The sequence below is a fragment of the Anguilla rostrata genome, chromosome 12 (assembly GCF_018555375.3).
Source record: "Anguilla rostrata isolate EN2019 chromosome 12, ASM1855537v3, whole genome shotgun sequence".
In the NCBI taxonomy this organism is placed as follows: Eukaryota; Metazoa; Chordata; class Actinopteri; order Anguilliformes; family Anguillidae; genus Anguilla; species Anguilla rostrata.
Window position 1 is genome coordinate 23,881,822 of NC_057944.1, and position 6,351 is coordinate 23,888,172.

Here is a 6,351-nt window from a genome sequence, read left to right on the forward strand (position 1 = left end):
ACAAACTCAAACCATTGATAACAATGAATAAGCAATTACACTTAGACCATGCTATGTGGAATTGAAGCCATGAGTGAACACCATGCTATGTGGAATTGAAGCCATGAGTGAACACTCAAGATTGAGAGAACCATTCTGACTCACAAAGTGGCAAGTTAACATTAAAAAGTATAAGAGCATCATATGATATCATACCAATGATGTGGACAGACTCTCTCTCTCTTCAAAAATGATTTTTAACAATGAAAATTACCAAAAGATTCTGAAAATACACAAAAAAAACATCCACATATGCGTTAAACAAAGTTTTTATTTTAAAACCCATTTATTAGACAGACGTAAACATATGTGAGGCATTCACAGAAAAATGTAGAGTATTTCCAAACAATCAAAGACCTTGGTTTGAATTGTGGAGGACTGCTGATTGTATGTAGGTGGTATGTTACTGATATTTTTATTTCATTTTTGTACAGGCAGCTGATTTTGGTCAGACGCTGTGCTTGGGCCCGCTGTGCTTGGGAGCTGGCAGAAGAGCACAGGACTGATAGAGCCACATGTTTAAAAAACACCCCTGCAATGTCTCCACTACGACTGAAGAGGAACCCCACTCCCCCACCCCCACCCAATTCAAACACATAGACTGAACCCAGCAAAGATCAGAAATATTTTTCATTACATTGGGGGAGGGGAAAAATACATTTAAATGCATATGGTATTAAAGCACAGATAAAAACAAGATGGCAATATTCACCCATTTCTGGAGAAAACTGTCAACGCACTTCAAGGGGTGAAGTGCACCTGGAGACAGACAGGGAGATGGGACAAGCGCGGAAACCATAGCAACCCGCACAGTATCCAATCAAGCGCGGCAACCATAGCAACCTGACAATTGTCCAATCAAGAGAGGCAGCACAATGTCACCCACAGGGACAGCTAATGTAAAGGACTGTGGGGAAAGCCAATCAGACAGCATTGCTCAACTGAAAATGAATTATGGGTAAACTGGCTCTCTGTACCATGAACTTTGAGCCGTGCTGGGACCTGTATTCACACAGGAGAAAGAGACCCCCATCTCAGGCAATCTGGGCCAGGATGGGTAGAGTAAACATTATTTGTGGGTGTGGTTGGGTGTTCACCCCTCCCCCCTGCTTCAATGAATAGCACCATATCACCTGGTAGAACCTAACCTGCCTCCAATTCTAACTATAGAACATTCAAAACTTTGAGTCTCCCAGTCCCAGTTTTTTTTTTTTTTCCAGCAAATGCCAACAGAAAAAAATGGAATGAAATAAGGGAAGGACTGTCTTATTTTTACATACCCCTTTTAACAATATGGCCGCTTTGTCATTTCATCTTTAGATATTTACATGCATCACACTGCTTGTCCAGTACTACTGATTCTTTTCAGCATTTAGCCCAGGTTCTTTGCCTGATATTCTGCTTCATTCTGGAGGAATGCAATTCAGTGTGTGCTGACGCAACCCCCCCACCACCCAAGACACACACACACACACACACACAGACACATCACCATTTCCATCATTTCACAAATCATGAGCGATCCTCCATGCTTAAGAGTTGAAGCATTGCAGGGAAAGTTTCCCTAAAGAAAAGGCACTTACAAACCCAGGGGCGAAATATTGTTCTTAAACTGATTTTAAAAAATTGTAAATACTGACAGCAGAACAATCAGGTGCTTTGCTTCAAAATCTTGTTAGTATGTAAATTATGAAGTTGTAGAATTACTGTATTTATATACATGTATTTATATACATGTAAAATTACTTAAAAGGGAGAGTTTATGTTAAATTCGAATACATTTAAGTCTAAATATATGACACTGAGGACCTTGCAAATATTGCATTGATCAATGTCTTTTTTGAAGTTTTACCGTGAAGAGGGGCATTCAAACAGGCCTTTGCTCAGGTGCGAAAGGACGCTATAAAAAATCTTTAAAATGACAAATGGCAAAGCTTGTGTTAGCATAGCATGTCTGAAAGGCACAACATAGAATTGCACTGCGTAACTTGCATATCAAGTACAGTTATCTTATGCCTTGCGGCTGCACCGCAGTATCTAAAAGATGTTTTGTGGATAAAGAAAGGATGACGGACAGGGCTGTCAAATGTTTTCAACTACAATTCGCAAAAACTGCTTCCAAACGCAAGAGATAGAGAGGAAGTGCTTTCACTCATCCACCAAAGTGATTCTTCATTGTACCTGGCATCATTGTACCTGACATGCTGTTCTTCCCCACATGATAAGAACACCACAACACTGTACTTGATTCCATTGGATCAAGAAAAGGTGAGATCCTGCGGAAAATAATATCCTGAATATTATAATAAGATAATAAAATATTATATGAAATATTATAATAATAAGATAGTATGTAAAATATTATAATAATAAGATCCTGCGTGCTACATTGCGGGTTCGAGCTGTTCATTGGCACATTGAGAGCAGCTTGTCTTCTCAACATGACTGTGCAAGTCTTAGTCAGGGGTCAGTGTCAGTACACACACACGAGAGACAGAACAAGCACAAGGACATTCATTTGGAAAAATTCCAAAATAGTCACCTGTCAGGTTCAATCATAATGTGAATGTTTCATCTCATGTTGTCTTTTTTTCATTTTAGTCTTTTTGTTTTGCTTGTAGAGGTTAATCACTGTGTGTTGTGCATTTAACTGAAGTCAACCAAAAACGGATGGACCTGAATGACAAAAATAAAGAACTCTTGCACTTAATGAACCACTAATTAACCTTTAACAAACTCTTAATAAAGCATTGGACTGACTGCGAATGAGATATTAATTTAAGTAAGACTTACAGGGGGGGGGGGGCTAGTGATGTATTAATTGGGGGTAAAACAAGGTCCCACGTCAGACTTCTTTATTATTAAATTAGATAGCTAAATAAAATAATTATACATTTACTAACAGAACAGAGGCAAGAACTTTTCACCCCAGGGCTTTATACCCTCAATTGGCATGAATGTTCTAATATTCTGTTCAGAGACATACAAATGTATTTCTGTAATTTAATTGAGCATCCTTTTACATGAGGTTGCAATGAGTAACAAATCATTTGATGAAATGATAAATGAATGTTGGGATCTGACTGTGCTGTGGCCTACTCCATTTACTGCATAAACAGAAACTTTATAGTTCCATGCCTTATAGATGGTTTGTTATGGGGTAATTAAAGGTTAATTAAGTCAATTTAGGTGGTGTTACATAAATGTTGTTAATCATATTCACCACTCCACAGTGCTGATCTCAGGTCAGAAGAATGACAAACAGATGCATAGCTGTTCTTCTGTACATGCTGTTCTGTTTTTTTTTTCTTTTTCTCGCAATCGTGTCTGCTCGATTTGTTCTTAACCTGGGAGTAATGGTTAGAATATCAAGAACCCTTTGTAGTATTCATCAAACCTTTTGACCGATGCTGAAATCCCTTCATTTGAATCATACCTGCATTACAGATTCAGGCAATCGCCCGTTGGGTTAATTCTCCTGCTCTTCTACGTCGTAATCTGATTTGGTCACACGATCAATAGGCGTGCCATTTCCCTTTATGTCAGCCTCCATGCACACATCCCAGTCGCAGGTACAGACAGGTGTTTCCAGGAGTTGTCAGCGACAAGATTTGTCTCGATCGACACGCATCCGTCTTAGTACCACAGATATTGGTCCAATTTCTTGTTAAATATTGGAGAAAAAGATGAAAACAGGACGCTGTGCAACAGTGCCTCCCACTGGTAAACTCTGACAACAGACAGCACAGGGGCAAATCGGATTTGACGGAGCTTTTTGGGTGCAGAAAACGGCGCAACTAATAATAATAATAACAACACCCCTGAAGTAAGAAAAAGAATCTGTGGAGATGCAATAGGTCCTCGTCACTAGGCATGCTTTGCAGGACTGCACGACCATATTGGACTAATGAATTCAGGACAGACGAGACTGCTCTAGACCTATGTTTTATGATCTTTATGATAGCAAAACATCACAGGATCCATATAGCCTATTTGTTATTTATTTATTTATGTATTTATTGTGTAGGCTAATTTACTCCCTCCTTTTAAATTCTGCTCAAAATGTAAAAGTTCTCTTTCATGAACTTATCAGAGCGTTTCCGTTTTATGTTTAAGCATGAATTCTGATCAGAAAAGCCCTTAATTTAAGTCTGCAAAGTAGCATCAGGCTTAGTCCATCTCACTTCATCAGTGTGTGGCTCCATTTTAAGTAAGCTGCATACGCTTCTTTGTCACCATGAGCTTTTGAGTCTCTTCAGATGAACATGGGCGACAATCAGACTGCACTGTTCGCACATGTGCGTCCACATCACTCGATGCCACTGGTCGCTTTTGTGTGTGTCAGGGATGGAGATGAACAGTCATCAGATTGTATTATTATAAAATATTAAATGTTTAATATCAACTGCAGCAAATCTTCTAGAACTGGAATTAAGTATGCTGTCCGGTACCACTAAAATCTGTTAACACAAACCGGCGAACAAAGGATTGGCAATTATCATACAGTCCATAACTGGCATATTTTTGCACTCGACAGTTTTCATTCAATTCAATTTTATTTCCATAGCACATTTTTTTTTATTTCTTTTTACAGAGAACTGTCCCTGTCACTTTTTTTCAGGAAGACTACATAAAAAAGGGTTTCCAATTTTAATTAAAGCTGTAGTGTACGTAGGCATATGCCAAGGGGTTTCCCAGAAGAAAGACACTGTAGCCTTAGCCTACTCACATTTATAAAGTGGGTTTATTGGTTTGAGTAATTCTACAACCACGTAGGGTTCCAATCCCGCAGCGAAAAAGTGGTTTTTAGAGCTTCTCACTGTTGAGCCTTTACTCACACCCCACCACCACCACATCAAAGCTTGTGTTCTCCTTAAATCTACTTGTGATCCATTTTCCCCTCCCAATAATACCCACCACCCCCACATTTGTAAGAAGAAAAGCACTTTCTGCATGGAATTCTACAAAAGGGTATTAATTTTCTTTCATGTCTCCATTTTAGAGAGAAATAAATCAATATAAAAATGTGGAAAACAAATAAACAGAAAAAAAAACACAAGATTTCCTTCTTTGGTTTTGGTGGGGGTGGGACCACTCAGAATGAAAAACAAGAGTACTATAACCTCTCATTAAAATGACATATTCGATTACACTGATGGATATTTATAGAGGCATGAGGGTAACTCAAGGTTACCATGGCAGCGCTCTACTTAGGGGAATGGAACATGAAACCTTCTGGTTACAAACTCCATTTCCCTGGCCACTATGTTATCCCACAATATACAAATTCCCTTTGACTGCTTAACAAAACTTTATTATTATTATTTACACCTTATGCCTTATACGAGTTAGACATTAATAAGTGAACCCCTTCCACCTATTTTATGAAGATGTATTTCTCCATGGTGGGTTTTGTTTTACAACACTTCAATGAACAAGGTTCAATCATGATATAAATTGAATAGTTACTGATGTGTTTATCTGTTTGTGCTTTCCCCTCTTTTCCCCCCCGATGTGGAATACCCAGTCATGCTCACGATGCCTTATCGCAACCTCTGTCATTGATTTGAGAGAGCAGACAAGCATGCGCTCTTGTTTTAACTTCAGTTTATTTTTTTTTTAAGATTAGATCTGCCATAAATCCAATGTGTAAGAAATACATTAGTGGAGGCGTGTTTGTACAAGAAAGTCAACATGTTTTTATTAATATAAAGAATGGAAGAAGAAGAAGAAGAAGAAGAAGAAGAAGAAGAAGAAGAAGAAGAAGAAGAAGAAGAAGAAGAAGAAGAAGAAGAAGAAGAAGAAGAAGAAGAAGAAGAAGAAGAAGAAGAAGAAGAAGAAGAAGAAGAAGAAGAAGAAGAAGAAGAAGAAGAAGAAGAAGAAGAAGAAGAAGAAGAAGAAGAAGAAGAAGAAAAAGAAGAAGAAGAAGAAGAAGAAGAAGAAGAAGAAGAAGAAGAAGAAGAAGAAGAAGAAGAAGAAGAAGAAGAAGAAGAAGAAGAAGAAGAAGAAGAAGAAGAAGAAGAAGAAGAAGAAGAAGAAGAAGAAGAAGAAGAAGAAGAAGAAGAAGAAGAAGAAGAAGAAGAAGAAGAAGAAGAAGAAGAAGAAGAAGAAGAAGAAGAAGAAGAAGAAGAAGAAGAAGAAGAAGAAGAAGAAGAAGAAGAAGAAGAAGAAGAAGAAGAAGAAGCTGCTGCTGTAGTAGCAGTAGCAGTATGTGATGCACAAAAGGAACAGGAATAAGCTGACGATGAGAAGACTTTGCAAATACCTGTACTTTGCACACTAATCTCCAAAACAGAAAACAGCACACACCTG

The 6,351-nt window shown here is 38.2% G+C and overlaps 1 protein-coding gene across 2 annotated transcripts in view; it reads left to right on the plus strand.

Moving 5' to 3' along the window:
- LOC135235582 (galactosylgalactosylxylosylprotein 3-beta-glucuronosyltransferase 1) overlaps positions 1-3,861 on the plus strand; it is a 67,454-nt gene extending 63,593 nt beyond the window's left edge. For both annotated transcript variants that reach the window (XM_064301169.1, XM_064301170.1), the window contains one exon: positions 474-3,861. The gene's annotated coding sequence lies outside the window, so the exon portion shown is untranslated. The remainder of the gene's footprint in view (positions 1-473) is intronic.
- Positions 3,862-6,351: the final 2,490 nt, after the last annotated feature.